Below are 18528 nucleotides of genomic sequence, written 5' to 3' on the forward strand. Positions count from 1 at the left end.
TATATAATTTTCTTTAGATTTCTGGTAACTGGTTTAATTCGTTAGAAATCTCAGAAAAATATTTTTCTTCCCCCCTTGCTTTTTCTTTTTTCTGTAGGAACAAAGGCATTTTTTAAAAATTCAGTTTCTACTTTTGAAAATTGTGATGAGCCATTTTGCAAGTACAGCCTAATATAAGAACTACAGTTCACAAAAGTGATTTTTATAGGCATCTTTTCCTTTTCTGTAGTGAAAACTTAAATAAGTTACCTCAGACTTGTTTCTTACTTTAGTAACAAAGACTGATGATTTTAGGTAAGGTGAAATAAGAAGCCTTCTCTATTTCAAATTAAAATAGCTCAATTTTTAATGTTTTATATCTGTCTGCTGATGAAAAATAAAGAACATTACATTTTAAATAAATTGCTTTCAACATAACAGCAACTTTTTGGCATGCAATTAGTATTGCTGCAACTAGTTGATCATTAAAATACATAGTGATTCAATTATATTTCTTTTGTACTTATATTGATTACATTAGATTAAAGTCAGACTGTATTTCTCTTCTGGAGTACACAATGTAGTCAGGTCACTGTCATGACCTAGTCATCATTTTATGTTTATGTCATTTAGTATTTGTTTGACATGTTTGTACCTTCTTGCTGTCAAAGTTTAAAGATGTTCTGCTAACCTTTCTGTTGGTATTTCAATTGAGGAATTCAGACACACTTCATCCAAACAAAAAGAGCCTATAGACCTGTATAAGGTCAACAGAGGAAATAGAATCTCCATGAAAGCAATTCTTTCTGAAAGCCTGAGCTTAGCTTACAGCAAAAGTCCTGTTTCTGCTCAGTTTATGTGCTTGGAATAAGCCCTATTTTTTGGAGCAATGTGCAGTCTGAATCTAACAGAAAGTCAAATCATTCTGAGTTGGCTTATTTTAACTGTAGCTCAATTAACAACTTAGCTATAAAAATATATAATGGATAGCTTATTAATTTTAATAATTGGTGACTGAAATACAAAAATCTATTTCATTTTTGTTAAGAATTCATTCTATTGTTTTCAAATTAAAACACTGGAAAACCCCACAATGGTCTTACTGTAGAAACATACCAGGGAAAATCTGTAGAAGTAGATTTAATGAAATCCTTTGGCCTGAGAGAAACAATGCAGCATTAGTTTCCATAATGACTGCTCTTTTCTGAATTCACTAGTGTTTAAACGTACCTCTGGGGCTCTGGAAACAGGATCAATACCCAACCTAATGAAGTAACTGAAGTCTGCATGTAGGATGAGATTTACCTCTAGAGTTGAAGAGCTGGCCAAAGGTCTCTTTTGTTTAGATGGAACCAAGAGTTTTTTCTGACCCTCCACACTGTATTAATCTAACCTTGAGGAAAACCTTTCTGCAGTCTTCACATTTCACAAGAGGTATGTATATTTTACTAAAAAAGCCTCAGGTGAACTCTTTTAAGATTGTATTTCAGGATTTAAATTTTATTTTCATATTAAAATAATTGATAAATTTAAATTGAATTAAAACAAATAGAAAACTCTTTTCTGACAGTGTGCAGTAAAGTTAAAACAGATCAGGATAATCATGAACCGTGTTTGCTAATATCTAGTAGCAGTATCTTGTCAATATCTGCCCCATTGAATGAATTCAGTGCTAATCGTACATAAGAATACAGAAATTACCACTGAACAACAGCTTATTTTCTCTCTTTAATGCCCAAAAAATGCTCAAAAAAACTAAAACACCTTACTTCATGGATATGGCTATCAGATGCCCTTGAACTGCACCATAAGGAAAAAATCCACAACCAACTAACCAACCAACCAACCAACAAATCAGCCAACCAACCCATTCTGTAAAAAGTCTTTCAAGTGATGGCTCCCTTCACTGTCAAAGTGACAATGGATAAGAAATGGCAATGGCTATTGCATTTGTATTTGTTTGGTTTGCCTCACTTTTCTAACACAAGAGGACCTTCGTTATTGTGTTGAGCAATCCACCAGAAGCCGTGGTACAACTGTTCCAAAGTGCTGCAGAACTTTTCTTCTGCTGCTAAATGAAGCACTCATCTTGGCTGTGGCCAATATAATGTTTGTCTGATTGCTTGGCCCCTGACTGAGGCATACATTTTCCATTAAATTCCACTGATGGAAGAGAAGGCATAAAACACTTTTTCCCTTCATCCACTGCAAACTAGCTAAGGCAGGACTCGGCTCACTCAGCCATGTACATTCCAGCCTAGCATGGAATTATCTCAGCTTGATTCCATTACTTTGCATGGGATAGTTGTCTTGAGTGTGTAGCTTGAAAAACATGGTTGCATATCTAGAAATACTTTTAAACTCAATATAAAGTATATATTTTATTAAATTAGACTTGTAAAAAAATCTATAGCTGACAGAAGGGATAATCTATCTGTATAGGCAAAATACTGCATACTTGCCTAAATACAATTTTAATGGTTTTCAGCAGTATATTTACAGTGCTAGTGTAAAACTCAGACTTAAAAGTAGGAGTAGATTGGTCCAAAACTAGGTTCAGAATAATGGACTGTGAAAACCATGAGCCATTATATCATGCTTCATGTAGCCATAAGGAAACAGGGAGAAAAAAAATAGAGAAGGAAAGGAGAAACTGGAAGAAAGTTATTTCTGGAATAAAGGAGTCCTTTGCAAAGCAAATACTGTTGCTGTTAAGGCAGCAGGAACATTTGCATTCATCATTTTTATTTAATCAAGGTCCTTGAGGTAGGTAAGAAAAGTAAAGAAATACACAAAAAGTGAGTAAGAGGAACATCTCTGTATCATGAGTGTATAATATTAAGGACATCAGCATAAATTGGAATAAAGGAGTAACTTTGGAGTAAGTTTATTTAGCAAAAAGGAAAGAAAGGGAGCATGAAAAAAAATGTGGCCTGAGGTTTTGTTACCCTTAAAGATAACTTTAACGTATATACATGAGCATGAGAAGAAAAGATGATAAGAAGGACTTCAAAGGGAGCTTAAAATGAACTGCAGTGGCTGTAAGTAAACACAACTATTATGAAAATTTCTTTGGAGATTTCAAAGATAAGTATGAGAAAATCATGCATCTTGTTTTCTATGTACTGAAACATTTTGCCATATAACAGATATGACAGACATCTGGTGTGACAAAGTGTTTGACAGCAGCTGAAAACAAGCTGACACTTGAACTGAAGGGCAAAATAATCACCTTATCTTGCTGCTTGAGCTTGTACAAGCTCTTTATTATGTTAGGGACTGAAAATTCTTGTTTGCTTGCTTGTTTGTTTTCTCAGTGAGAAATAGAGTGTGAAAAAATAGGTTAGAAGCAATGCCAAGTGCACAGGCTGTTCAGTCCTCACAGTCACATCTCATGTGGCTTTCAGGATTAGCTCTGCTTGCAGTGTATGAAAGACTAAGTGCCGCTACATCACAGCATAACTCAGGCTGCCAGCCACCATAACCCTGTACAATGAAGCAGTACTATTTACTATTTACACACCATTTTTAGATCAATTTCTTTGGAATCAGGAGAAAAACAGTGCCTTTAATAGAACCAAGATGAAATCTTGCTGCAGAAGTTTTCATGACTAGCCCTGTGCATTTTATTTTTGAGAAGATGGGTGACACTGTGAAATGCTGAGCAGGTTTGGGTAGACAAGTGCCATGTCTGACACCTGTCTAGAAAGTAATTTCCAGGAAGGTCTCCCCTGCTGAAATTTTCTAAGAATAAAATTCAAATAACTGTTTTAGCCCAATTTTCTGTTTAACTTTGTGACAGCAAGTATCATTAAGGTAGAGGAAAAACTTAAGTATTACCACATCAGACTACAGAGACCAAAAATGTCTGACTTTCCTTTTTTACGTGAAAATAAATTGAAAAATTACACAGAAATAAAAGGAATCACGGAAATGTAAAAGGTGTGCAAGGTAGAAGAGAATTAAAGTTTAATTTTGATAAGGCATGGTTATTTTGTTATTGACCCAGTCTTCAAATTGTGTGCACTGGCTGTATGACTCGTTAAAATGACATACTTTGCTCTCCATTTTTTTGCTAGATGGCTCCTGGATATTTGTCTTCCTGAAGTTTTGCTATGCCACCTGTTACCTGAATGTTTAAGTGCATCATGTTTCTCTTCCACAACAGCAGCTTGCAGTCTGCTAAGAAGGAGTAAGCAGTCTCAGTTTTCAAGATGGTACAAGTATTTTACTTGGTTCAGTTTCTAGAAAACGTATGACAAGTATGTCTTTTTGCCTCTCTTCTTTCTCCATTCAAGAAGAGGGAATAATCAAACTGCTAGGAATTTTCTCTGTGTTTTGTAAATATTCTAAATGTTTTCTTCTAGTACATATTGATATCCAATAAAAATAAATCATTTTTATAAATAATTAGGTACATATTCTGGATACAGTTTTTTTCAATTGAATTTCAAATTCAATTTTTGCTTTAACAGTTGAGTAGAATCAAAGACTCATAGCATATTCCTAAGATTGCCTTTAAAAATCTACAAATAGGAAAGTTAAAAGTTAGGGCACAAGCTTACTATTTTTATCTTATATCAGTTGCTTTACCCATTTTTGATATGATTTTTTAATGAAATTTCTAAGAGGCTGTTAAACGGTAGCTTCAGTGATACATAGAGTTGAAAAACAGGAAATCATTAATAAATAGCTGGAACTATAAGAAATAACATTGTCCTGAGAAAAACACGATTCCTCATAATAAAATATAATTTATTTAAATTATAACATTGTTAGTTGATACCAGCAGTGGAAAGAAATGATAGAACATTGTTAATACCTATGTTTTGTTTCTCTTTATCAAAGACACAAAAACACATTAGCTACGCTATTTCCGTGGTTCAGATACAAAATGTTATGGAATTTATGGGGCAGAAAATTATGCAGTAAAATGTTAGAATTGTTGTCTTCTGCCTCCTGTGCTCAAATCTGGTGCCAAGTTTTAGCTTTTAGTAATCAATTAGGCTTGAAAAGGCATTATTCGTATTTCTCTGATTGTTATATAGTTGATTTCTACTAATTCATTTTCAAATAAATGCTGTTGTTCTTTCTTCTATTCTGTTTGATGTTTTTGTTGTGCTGTATTTTTATGGTTCCAGGTCTACTTTGAACCTTGATCATACTCCCAGGCTTTTTTCTAAGTTTGTGAGGTTTTTTTCTTTCAAAAAGTTTCAAACTGCAAGCCCAAAGTGAACTCCTCTAGCAGCAAAAATAATTTTTTATTCCCATTCACTCCAAGTTGTCAGAAACACAATTTCTATCAATAAATTTCCTTCCAGTGTTTCCATTTTGTTTTGTCTTCTTTGCTGACATTGATTTTGAGAGAGAGGGAGAGATACCTCAGAAATTGGTTTAATTCTATAAGCATGCCATTTCCTCCAGCAGGACAATTTTGGCTCAGATGGAGATATGTTTTATGAATAGTTAGTGAAAGAGCATTTGCTTCATAGTGTCTTTAAGCAGAAGCAGAACTGTACCAAAAAAACCTAGAACAACCTGTACACCCCACCCTTTTTCATGTCAATCTGAAAAGCACCTGACAGGGAGCCAAGAATACAATAGGAGAAAATGGTAGTATTAGAAAAAAATGTATATATTTCATTGCTAGGGCTTTAGTTAAAGATGTTCTTTACAGTGCACAAAAATAGCTCCTCATTGAATTTATATAGTTCAAAATAAAATTTGAGCTGACTAGCGTCTCTAGTTAGTTGGCAGAGCAAAAGAGCTAGAAGACCCACAGCATTACAGGAGTATAAAAAGATCTCCCATCTATGAGACTTGCTGTTTGCTGGTCTTGTCACAAAATGTACTTGGAAAAAGGCTGTAATTCAATGATGTTGTAATTCCAGAGAATATGGCAAGGTGATCTCCCGCCTCCTAAGAACTTCTATGATGACCACTATGAAAAAGGCAGCAAGAGTTGCAGTGCTGTTTTGTGGGGAAAGAGCAATTCTATGTGGAAGTTGAATCTTTGGCTTTCAAGGCCATAAGTAATGCCATGCAGCTGAGAAAACAACTGCAGTACCCCAAGAGTGCAAAAACAGCAATTTTAGTTTTGGTCTATTTCCAGATGCCCAGGGGTACCAAAAGATTTCTGTACATTTTAAGCTACTCAGTCTGCAACTTCATTATGGTTTAAATAAGACAGAGCTGTAATTGTGGCAATGTCATATCAGAGATGTCATATTGGTTGCCCATGAATGCAGGAATCCAATCTTGCCATTGCAGATTGCATTCCCTACTTATTGCAAGTAAATAATTGCTTCCTCTTCTGCATTCTGATTCTCTAAGGTCTGTTGGGATTCAGTCCTTTCTTGTAATTTTTCATTTCCCTCACTAAATGATTTTCAAATGTAGTGCAGTACAGCATGCAAATACATGGGAAAAGTTGTTGTCAAATGACTATATTCACCAAGGAGAAAAGTCCACCATAAAATCACTCTGCAGGTTACTTTATTTTTAATATTTCTCCCTGTAAATATAGTGCCCCAAGACACTGAGGCAGCTGGAAGTAATGAAATGTATTTTTCATACTCTCACTTTTCATTTCAATGTATCAAGCAGCTCCTTAAACTGCTATTTTAAACTATTATGTCTTATTTTAGAAAGCCTTTATAATAATGGTGAATAATTAGAACTTAAAGTGCTTGCTATTTGTAAATGAAAATAAATGCTCAGCCCTTTTTGGAAAAGCCATTTAAAGCATTCTTTTTAAAAAGTCATCAGTTTTGGTTTGTACTACGGCTTTCTTTTATTTTACTCAAAGTATATTCCCATAATTCAAAATGATGAATTATTCAAAGGGCTACTGTAGGAGAAGTAGTGTTATGCAAAGAGGATGTATATATGAAAGAACAGGAAAATAATTTTCCATCTCTATTTTATTCTTTCTTGCTAATGGATGAACAGAGAAATGAAGGGCCAGATGCTATTATGCTCTTACTCTCTACTATCCATGTAATTTTGGGCATTTGTAACATCTTGGGGTGTAAGAAGTGCCAAAGGTCATAGACCAAAGTTAAAAAAACAAAACAAAATAAACCCAAATTAAGAAAAACAATAAAATGTGAAGTGAAAATGGTCTTTAGAAGAAAGGTCACCAGGAGACAAATTATCCATTGGTAATTTGAATAAATGTATGGAGATAGTAAAGAACAGATTCAAATGTGCCATTGGCATAGCTCGCCAAATAAACACAGACCATGTCACATTTAGTGGGAAGAGGCTTGATTCTGATCTGAGAAATAAGCCAGCAGGAACATACAAAACTTTCAGCAGTATCTGCTGAAATCCTAGGATAGATTCCATGCCCTTGGCCTCAGTGCTGCTAGTTCTAGAAGCAGGTGTTGCCACACACAAACTGGAGGCCTGTTTGAAGTCTGTTTTTTTACAGGACAGTCAAGCAACTGATACCATGACCAAAGTCATCACTTTATTAAGTAAAAATTTGAATATTTCATTCTGTCTGGGTGACTCCAGTGGCTTGTACCAGGACAGCACTACGATTCAGAGCTTTTAGAAGAAACTTATGCATATCCAGATATCAACACAGTCTTCAGAGATGTATGGGAACTAAACTAAATCATAGGCTATTAATTATTACGGGAAGCCTCCCATAATTCCCTAAAATAAGATAGCCTTTAACTAAATATGGCCCAACAAAAACAAGAGTGATAATCAGAGATAGTCACTTATGTAAAATTTAGAGAAATGCACTTTTTTTTTTTAAACCTAAGAATAGTAAATGTTCTGAAATCTAGACTAAAAGCCATGTGAAAGCCAACAATCTGCATTTGACCTTGCTCACATATTCCTTGTCTATAGAATTAGTATCTTGGTGGCATGCAGTAAATCATAAAAATTCTGAAAATAAAAATCAGGTTTAGGTTTACAATGGAAGTTATTTTAAGATATCCAGTGAAAAACCATAGTGTGGAATGACTGCATACACAATTTATATCATATTTGTAAGGAAATTTTAGTGGCATAGTTTTACATTTTCCATGTCTCTTTATTTTAAAGAAGCTTGTAGTTAACATATGAGCAGATCATTGCTGAAGCAGAAATTTTCTTCCAAGAACCAGTGGAAGAGATGTTATGGTACAGGAGAGTTATGAAGCAGTGTATAAATGGTACAGTAGGAGGAATAAAGTTGTCACTGTAAGATTTATGGTTCTAATTCAGGAGAAGTTAAGGCTTGTAAAAGCCAAATTAAAATACTCACCTATGTCCAGTGCAGCATTAGACAGCTAAGTTCTCCAAGGATAGAGAAGCAACTCAGATTCAGTCTTCACCAGCTGTACTTTCAGCACATTGGCTTCTGTAAATCTCTTCAGTTTTTCACTTTTCTGAATTATAGGAGGTCAAATGCCAAAAAATGGTTTGTGAATTGCTCATGGTGTGGCAGTGGCCAGTATTACCACGTCTAAATTCAACTGGTGACTCTTAACACATGCTACTTAACTTTGTTGGTTTGTTTGTTTGTTCACTGGCTGCACAACAATAGATCTAAAGAAAAGATGTAAGTATGTATATATATAGGATTTGGTCTTCAAAAATGCGTGGCTGTGTAGATAGGTTACCTTAGCTATACTATTTTTTTCTTAAAAGGAATTCACTGGGTAGGTAGACAGGTTTCAAAGCAGGAAAAAAGTAAACTAAAAACCATGGTAATTTGTAGCTCATTTCTGCACTTATAGAATGACAGTCTTTTCCTAATACAGAACACGAATGGGATTTTTTTCTCCAGATGTACCTTACTGAGTAGAGCTCTGAGATAAAGAGATTTATTTTTATGGGGTGCCAAAGACACATTCTAGCTTCCTCAATGGGCCCACAGTACTTCAGCTAGACATTAAAAGCACAGTTGTAGTAAGAAACTGCTTTGCTTTTTATCATCTTAGTTATTGTATTTTTAAGGTACACAGTTTAGCTCTGCTAGTCTCCTTAAAGACAAGTAAAGAATATAAAAAATAATAAGATAAAAACACAGCTGCATGAAAATACACAACAAAAGCAAAAATCAGAAATTCTAAAAATGAAAGTACACCTAGAGACACTACCAGCTGTAAGTCCTACACAAAATAAGAGTGTACAGTTATTTCTCAGAAAACTACTGTGAAAACATGTTTCATCAATGGACATTTTAAAGGATTTGCAAGTTGTTAAAGATCACGAGTAATAATCACAGTTGGAATTACTTGTGCATTTGGAAGTAATTTGTCTGTCTTAAAATTGTTTAAATTCTCTCCAAGAATTGTTTTTTTAACCAATTTTGCACATTCATAGTAAGACGTGATGTAAAAGTTAAAAAAAAAAAATTGAATAGTTTAATCCCCCCTGCACAAAAATTATTGCCTTCTATATTTCCTATCAATGAAATTTATTATATGCAAAACATGGGATAATAATAAGCTTAACAATTCTAATCTTGAAAGTTAGAAGACAATATAGATTTACAAGAGCAAATACTATATAAATTTCATATAAATTTGGGTTCTGGTATTGATGCAATATAATTTTAATATTTTAGTATTGTTTTAGGTAAGTTGATTTAGAATCCTTTGTATAAATATTTAAGTGCATTTAAATATGATTTACATTTACGTGGCATTCTGGGTTTTATTTTTACAAACTTTAAGAAACATTTTGAAATCTCACCTTTTTTTTTTATTATTAAATCAGTGCAAGATTATCCCAATGAAAATGCTGAACTTAAGTAATAGGATAAAAGGAGTAATTTCTTGTTTTACCTCTGCTATTACTTTTATGCAGGCAGTTTTCTATAGAGTGGAAAACTCAAGATAACTTGGCAATGAATGTAGACAGGTGCCTAAAAAGAAAGACAAAAATATCCCATGACTGCTTATAAAACTTTGGATGTGGTAAGGTTTTGGAAAACATTTTAGAAGTTTAAAATTAATTCTTTCTATATTTTCCTTAAGCTTAGACAAATTTCAACCATTCTTATGAAGTTCTTTTTTACACATTCTTTGTTTAAGTGTTAATTAGACACTTATTCACAGTTTATAGTTACGGGGAAATGACAACTAAGCAGTTTCACTGCTTCAGAAACTTTCAGCCAGTGACAATATTACACATAAAAACTCTACAGAGAGAACACATCTGTTATACAACTGCCATTAATACTGGTACCATTACTAGCAACATCCAGTTGAATGCCCAAGATAGATCACATTACCATTCATTCATCCATCTCAGATATATAGGCTAAACCCAAGACTGACAAATCAAATAATCAGCAATTTAATAAGGACTTCCAGACCCAAACCCATTAAGATTGTTAAAAATGGAAATGTCTCGTAACCTTGCTGTGACATTGTAATGACTGAAGCAGCTACACATCATTGTAATCAAACATTTTCGGTGCTTTTTTCTTCAATCATTGAACTTCCAACTATCTAATTTAAGTGGATGGGACCTGCTGTAGATATGTCAAGCTATTCATTATTTGAATAATGTCCAAAAGGTATAATTTTAATAGTAAGAAGTAGAATATTCACAACTGATTCTGCTATTCCCCCAGACTTTTGCCAGCACATCTTATGGTAAATACATGTGTAGTGGTTTCGGTTCACCAATTTGAGTTTCCTGGCTAATGCACCAAATAATGTAACGGGTTTAGCTCTGGCTAAAATCGCCAGTGCACCTACTAGAACTATTTAGCAATTTCCTGCTATGAGATATGAATTAGGAGGAGGGTAAAGTGGGTTCAAAACTTTATTAACAGAACTAAAAGAATAATAAAAATCAGAATAAAACAGTCAGATTACTTTTCCTCCCCCTGCCCGACTTCTTTTCTTTTCCAACTGACAACAAAGAGACAAAACCTGGGATTTTCAATCAGTTACCACCTCTACAATAGTAATTCATCAGTTCTTGTAGGGAGAGGAGTTTTCACTTAACATGCCATGGAGTCTTCTCCACAAGAGTTTTCTCATGGCTTTTTAATTTCCACAAAGCAGCTGTCTGGAAAATCTGCAATTGTGAAGCTCCTCCCATTTTCACAGCCTTCCCACAGCTGAGTTAATGGGACATGTCAGCTTATGGGGTACTATATTTAAGGAGGAGCTGTTCAAAAGCAAATGTTCTCTTCATCTATCTCTGCGATCATCTTTATCTCTGGGAACAGAGGTCTTCTCTCCCTGGGGGCAAAGGATCTTCGGTCTCATCTCTCTGTTCAAGCTTCCCATGGGATCACAGCTACTTCAGCATCTGCTTTGCCTCATTACGGATGCCTCTGGTCATGTCTACAGTTTGAACACTCCATCCCCCCATACTTTTTAATGAATTAAAGAGATATTTTAGTGTATCATAGTTCATCTCCATGGCCTTACCAAAAGACCTCTCAGCCCAATACTAAGGCTCATTCTCCTCATTCTCCTTCCATCTCGGACTTGACTCCTACTTAACTGAACTTGGTGTCTTCATGTTGTCCTCTACATGTCTTCACTTTGTCCTTTTCTCTCACTCAACAGAGGATCAAGGTTTTGCAAGTTTCATCTGTGCAGTGAAAGAGTTAATATCTTGCCCAGGCCCTGCAGATGGTCATGATGGTTTCTGCCGGGCAGCGGCTGAAGCAGATTTCAGGCCATGCTGGGGTTGTGCCAAGATCTCAGGGGGCCTGGCCAGAATGGCAGTGTCCATTCTGGCTGCATGACTGATCTCTGGCCTCCGCTTCCTTCAATTTCAGCTGCAGGCCAATGGTTTCCCCTCATTCTGCCCGGCAGTCGCCTGGCCGTGCAGGCCGCGGCAGAGAGGGCCTGGCCTGGCCTGGAGCCACTCCCAGAGCCCGGCACACCCCAGCTCAGTTTGGGCCACCAGCAGAGCAGAGCTTATTGTCAAGACAAGATGTTGTAGCTGCAGCCCAGCCCAGCCTTGGCCAGACCCCTGCAGCCTCCCATCCCCTGCCCAGCCACCGCTGCAGCCTAGCCCAGCTTCACCGGGCCACACAGGCCACAGTGGAGTGAGGCCAGCCCAATTGGCGCCCAGTTACCTCTTCAAAGCCAGAACCAAGAGAGATGGGCTTGCCTGCCTTTAAAATGTCAATCGCACTGAGGCGGACCCAGCTTCTAAATGGTTTAATGGGTTATCAATTCTCAAAGCTAGCCAACTATTGGTTTTTGCTAGGCACAGAGGAAGCTCTTAGCAGCTTCTCTCAAAAAGATCACTTCAGTGGGTGTCTTCTTCACTCCTCACTAAATATCAATTAAGATAAAACCAGCATAACATGACATTGTTCAAAAATCATTGAGGTGAAGATTAGCATCATCTAGTTTCCAAGTTTCTGAGATTTGGGTATATATGTTAGGTAGGAAACATCATTCTTCTGAAAACTTTCTAAATGTATGTGGAAAAGTGCCTTAATGCTTTTCCTTTTTGATTGAAAATAAATTTAGTTTTCTCTAATCTGTAGGTTGAGCAGATTATTGGCTCAGAGAATAAAATGGCATTTTAAAAAGAAAATAAATTAATATAAAAATAATATCAATAAGAAATATAAGAAGAGTGAGTGATCACCCAATTCATTTCTGCAAAAAAATACTCTATTTCTGACAGGCTGTCCAATTCTGCAAGTGTATAATTTCTTTGAAAGACTTTGCCTTTTGAAAGGTGCTAGCCGCAGCAAGATATTCACCTTAACAACATTCCATTTTAAGATTGAGAATACACAAGAAAATCTGATGTCAATTTTTTTTACATCATTTATAACTATAGCTAGGAGATCTATTTTCAGAGAACAGGTTTGACAGCCATTTCCCTTATTTTTATCTGCAGTTTGGTGAATACACTTTGGTTTATGGTTACTAGTCATCATTTTTGGAAGAACATTGAACATCATCATATTACTGGAAACACACTGCCTTAATTTTGCTTTTATCAAATGAACTAAATTATTTGTTAGTGTTATTTTGTGCAGAATAGCCAGAAACAAAACTGAAAATATAAATTTCATTCATGGAAACTGAAATGAGAATGGCAGGATTTGGGTAGAGATTTGAGACAACAGAAATGACACAAGAGAATCAAGACCAATTTCTCCAAAGTCCCCCTTGTTTGTTTGTCCTAGTCAGAGACTAGGAAATATTGATGTAAATTTTTTATCACAGGTGGCCATTCATCCATTTCTGGCAAGAAGATATATCAAAGAACAAAAAGTACAGCAGTAGCTAAAGCACAGATAATGTGATGGAAAAATACAAGCAGAGTGTGCAGTTAAATATAAATGAATGAGGCAACTCTCTGCAGAACTGAGTAGCCAACTGGGTTATCCCACTAGTGCCACTGTACCACAACATCTTTTTAGTTGTGCTTCTGTTTTTGGGTTAGCACTGAAGCTGTGCACTTATTCTATGGCCTTGGAACAACTGGCTATTACAATGGGCTTGGAACAACTCCAGAGAATGACCAAATCCTTAAATTCTGAAAGAGGACCAAAATGAGACATATTTACATTCATAAGTATCCACCTACAATAACATTTTGAACAAAACTAAGTGCTTATTGTGAAGTAGGACTAGGGCTAGCACAAAATGAGAGGCCAAGGACATGTTTGTCACATTGAAGGGTCTGACACAAAGGCAGGCAGGCACTTCAGTCTTGCCAGGCAACAACTTTGAGGGCTCTCAGGAATTTTTGTGAAGTGAAAAGATCAGGATTTCCCAGTGTATAGGGAAAAAGGCATGTAAAACTTATGAGGTAGTGACAAAGAGAGAGTGAAAAAGTCCTTTATCAACATCTACTTGTCTGCCAGTTCAGAGAGAAAACTGAGCATATAGGTGTGGTACGCATTTTACCCAGGAAAGAGAAGTCACAAGAAATAGTTTCCCTTCTCCCATTCCTCTTGTTCTCAGCCATACTCAGACCTTCACCCACCTTCCTATTCATTCTCCCAAAACTATATTATTTTGGGGCACTGTAAAACAAATCACTTAGCTGATCTAAATAAACAAATTGATTTTTTGTTGTCGTCGTTTTCAAGCAGGGATAATTTAAATTGCACTTTATATTACAATACCTGACAAGTTGTATTAGTAAATACATACACATACATTAGTAAAACATACACATCAATACAGTGAACAGCTGTTGAGAGTAGCAATGATGGAACAGGTTTCCAAGACAAGAGGTAGATGTTCCACCTCTGAAAACATTCCAGGTCAGGTTGGATGGAGCTTTAGTTAATGGTGTCCCTTCCCATCACAGAAGAGTTGGACAAAATGAACTGTAAAGGCCCCTTTCTACCCAAATCATTCTGTAATTCCATGACAAAAAGAAGAATAGGGAGGGCAGAAATTTTTCAAGCTATCTTCATTGCTGAAGGTTAAAATGCTCCATTTTTAATGCTTTCAATGCTATATGGCAGCTATCAATAAAGAGGTAATATTTTAATAGCTTACAATATGCAGATGACCCATGAAAACCTGAGTATTAAATCTTTGAATAAACAGACCCAAATGAAGTAAATTGCAGCAGAGAAACATCAGTGCTGAAATGCATTATATTTTAACTTTTGTACCAAATAGAGCACAGTTTGAGATTCCTTTGTCTTAATACCTGATACTGCACATAGTATACATACTTCTGAGTAGGTTCCCAAAGTTAATCTCTTTACTAAGAGAAATTATTAAGAAAAAATATGACATGCTCCCAATCATTAATTTTAATTTACCTCCAATTAATTTTTCTCTGGAACGAATTTTCATCATGTGAAATAATTGTAGTATGTTGGCATTTAACCATGTCTTTAACTACAAATTTAATAAACATAAATCATATTATCCACTATCAAATTGGACAAATTTTCTTTCTGCAAAACACAGTGTTTACATGAATCTAACAAATTGTATTTGAATAGTTTTGACTTTACAGAATTTCACTGTACAATCAAGTTGAGCTAATGAAATGAAAAATATGTTTTAAAATAGATGCTGCATTCATAGAGCAATTTAATAATGTTTCCCAGTCACACATGTAACCTGCCTAGGCAAATATTTTTAAAATACTTATATATATTTAAAAATTCATACTGAGAACTACAACATTGAAGCAAAACATTGCAGGAAACAATCTCTACATTTAATGGTAGTTATACGCAAGACAGGCAAACAAAAGTCTGGTACGAGTAGTTATGACTAAATTTTTCCTGTCAAATTCCTGGGCTGTCTAGCATTAGTGCTTTAATAATTCCTGCTATGCAAGCATGAGCAATGAAAGTGTGTATGAGCAATGCAATGGGTGTTGACAACTTATGCCATGGCCACCAGTCTGCCCACAACTTCCCTCTAGTGCCTCCATACAGAGAGTGAATGATGTGGGGGACCAAAGCTACCACTCTGTTTCCAGCTACATTTCACACTTCACACTCAAAGGAGCCCTTTCCTGTGTATGTGCAGTTTGTCCCTGACAGGTGCAAAAGAAATGAAAGTTCAGTGTTGTATTTGCCCTGGGTTTTTGTTTCATGAATTACTGCCTTTGAAAAAATAATATTGATAAAACCTAATGATCTTTAGGAAAAAAAAAAAAAGAGCTTTTGCTGTGGCCCAAACACCCAAACAATAATGCTTTCTATCATCACTATTACCTCCAGCAGGAAGCCAGGCACTTGGACAGATTGTTCTGTAACATATTTACTTTAATTAAATATCATTTAAACAAAGAAAAAGAGTAAAAAAGTGATGGGTGGGCCCACATACATTATATATAAATAGTTCCTCAGTTTCTAATGTCTAATGAAGTGATTAAATGTTCTTACTGTGAATGACTGGTCCTTTTTTATTCTGAAATAAACCATAGTACTTGTACTTCAGTTTTCCATGTATGTATTTAAGTCTGAAAGCGCAGAAGGCAGTAATAGATGGGGCAGAATCTCATGCTTCTTGACTTATGACCTCAGTGCCTTGCAGTCTGCCTTCTTTAAGATTTTTTTAAGTACAGGAGATGTTTCATAAGATTTTTGAGTCACTCTTCAATTCCAAAGTGTATTCCTACGGGAAATATTTGCACGCTCCTCTATGAGTGAGACTCAGTTTGCAGACTCCACATGAGACTAACAGGAAAGACTGTTAACACTGGATCTATTCTTTGTATTTACAGTGTTCAGAACTGCGTGGATGATTTAGAAGAACATCTGCAGTTTCACTAAAGCACAGACTTCATTTAGATAGAAAAATTTTCAGTTATTCATCACAGTCACCATTTTGGATTCATCATGTGCACTCTGTACTGCTGCAGTTTCAACAAATTCACAAATTTATGAGAGGAATGGAACACCTCTCTTGTGAGGAATGGCTAGAATTGGAGTTGTTCAGCTTAGAGAAGGGAGGGGTCCCAGGAAACCTTTTTATGGCCTTCCAATACCTTGAAGGGACTTAAATTAAAGATAGGGACAGACCTTTTAGTTATGCCTATAGGACATAAGGACAAAAGATACTTACTTTAAACTGAAAAAGGGTAGGTTCAGACTAGATATAAGGAAGAATTTTTTTACCATGAGGATGGTAAAACACTAGAACAGGTTGTCAGAAGAGGTTGTAGATGTCCCATCCTTGGAAATAACCCCTTTGAACTTTTTTTTTAAACAAGACTCTTTTGAATGATATTTTATAGCACAATGCCCCTAACAGTTGCACTAGTACAATATACACAGCAGTATCAATGAACAACAGTAAAGAAACTATGGCTGCTCAGAGAGGTGACAGATGCCCCACTCTATGAAAACATTCTAGGTCAGGTGGAACAGGGCTTTAAGCAACATAATTCTTTTGAAGATGTCCCTGCATATTGCAAGGGGTTGAACTAGATGGCCTTTAATGGTCACTTCCAGCCCAAACTACTCTATGATTCTATGAAGTTCAATTCAAATCAGGAGACATGGCAAGATTTTGTTTATGTCTCTCAATCTACATGTTGTGCTGTGAAAATTTTATTTCAGGAGCATTTGAGTAATTTTTTATTTATTTTTTTAATTGAGGATGACATCTTGTAGGTACAGGAAAAAACAGGAAGAAAACTAGGAAAAATCACTTTGGAAGAAATGAGAACAGTGTGTACATTGCAGACTGGGAGAGGAAGGCAGAATGAGAGGGAAAAGAAATGCAGACTTCCAAAACCTTCCACCCACCCAAACAGCCTAATATGTATCTCACACCCTGACACCTTTGCTACACCATGCACAGTCAACCCTACCAACTCCTTCTAGGAATTAATTGAATCCACATTTTCTGACTTTGAAGCCAGTATACTAAATTCTATGTAAAGAGTGGAAATCTAAAAAACTGTGTATTAATGTAATAATTACACTAAGTGCCCATGACCTGAGTATTACCAAAAGACTAAGCTCACTTAGAGAACATGATGTCAGCTCTAGGGTCCTTGTCAGCTTTAGCTGGAAAATTATCATGGAGCTAGGACAGCATATTGGGTCAATCCTGGATCCATGGAAAATTACATGCGTAGGCTTTCAGGGAGCCATGGAGCTGAATTAATACTGCCTAAGGCATGTTGGACCCTCCAGTTTGATTTTGCAACTTATTGAGGCCTTCACAAGTCCTTTTCAGCTTTATATGGTTGATGTCATCTCAACATCCTTAGGCCTCTATACTATAACTCTATACTTAGGCCTCAAAAAAAACTACCAGCTCTGTACATATTTTCCATTAATCTCTGAACTTTTGAATCTCTGAATTTCTTTAAAGATTTAGCAGAAAATAATTGGGTAAACCACTGGCATTCTTCCCTCTCATAAAGAACAGGCACAAAGATTCTCTGAAATGTTTGTCGTGCGTTCAGTGAAAGCTAAAGGGTATTCAAGCGTAGACTTCCTCAAGTTGGTATGACTAAGGTAGACCCACTTACGTCATGTCAGCAGCAGTTCTAAGACTTGTCTATCATTGTGCCAAGAATGTGTTTAGTCATTGTAACCCCTTCAGGACTTTCTTTTGGGAGCTTAGACAGATCTCTTCATTTATTTTTTTTATTTCACCTCTGAGAGCACATATGGTGTCAAATCTGGGGGAAAGACCATTATTTCTGGGCAGCAAAATAAGTGTGCAACTAGAAAAAGGTCATAAAAGCTCACTGGCTGTGAGTAAAGCATTTACTAAAGCTTTTTTCACCAACTATACATTCCATGAGCTCATAGGTAACCTAACAGTTGACTGAAAATTAACTCAGAAGGAATTTATTTAGATGATGAAGTCTTAGCATATGTCTATAGCATTCTTTAGAGCAAAAATTAGCATCCACTGTAAAAATCACACTAATGCCCTTCTTTAAATTGAGTATTAAGATATTTCAGCACATCGTTTTCCACTTGGCTTCAAGAAAACTGTCCTTCACTGTAATCATCCTACTGGTTTAAATGACTTTATTAATGGAGACTTTGGACACTTTATTAATGGAAACTAATGGACACTGATGAATGACAGTGAGTGCCAACTTTCCTAGGTGTCACTGACAATATTCAACGTGAATTAGGCTTTTGGA

The 18528-nt window shown here is 35.8% G+C and overlaps 1 long non-coding RNA gene across 1 annotated transcript; it reads left to right on the top strand.

Moving 5' to 3' along the window:
• The first annotated feature begins 1039 nt into the window (after positions 1-1039).
• LOC117244254 lies at positions 1040-5075 on the top strand. Its single transcript, XR_004496989.1, has 2 exons — positions 1040-1413; positions 4059-5075. It is a non-coding gene; the product is annotated as an uncharacterized LOC117244254 (long non-coding RNA).
• Positions 5076-18528: the final 13453 nt, after the last annotated feature.

Source organism: Parus major, chromosome 4 (genome assembly GCF_001522545.3).
Source record: "Parus major isolate Abel chromosome 4, Parus_major1.1, whole genome shotgun sequence".
NCBI lineage: Eukaryota > Metazoa > Chordata > Aves > Passeriformes > Paridae > Parus > Parus major.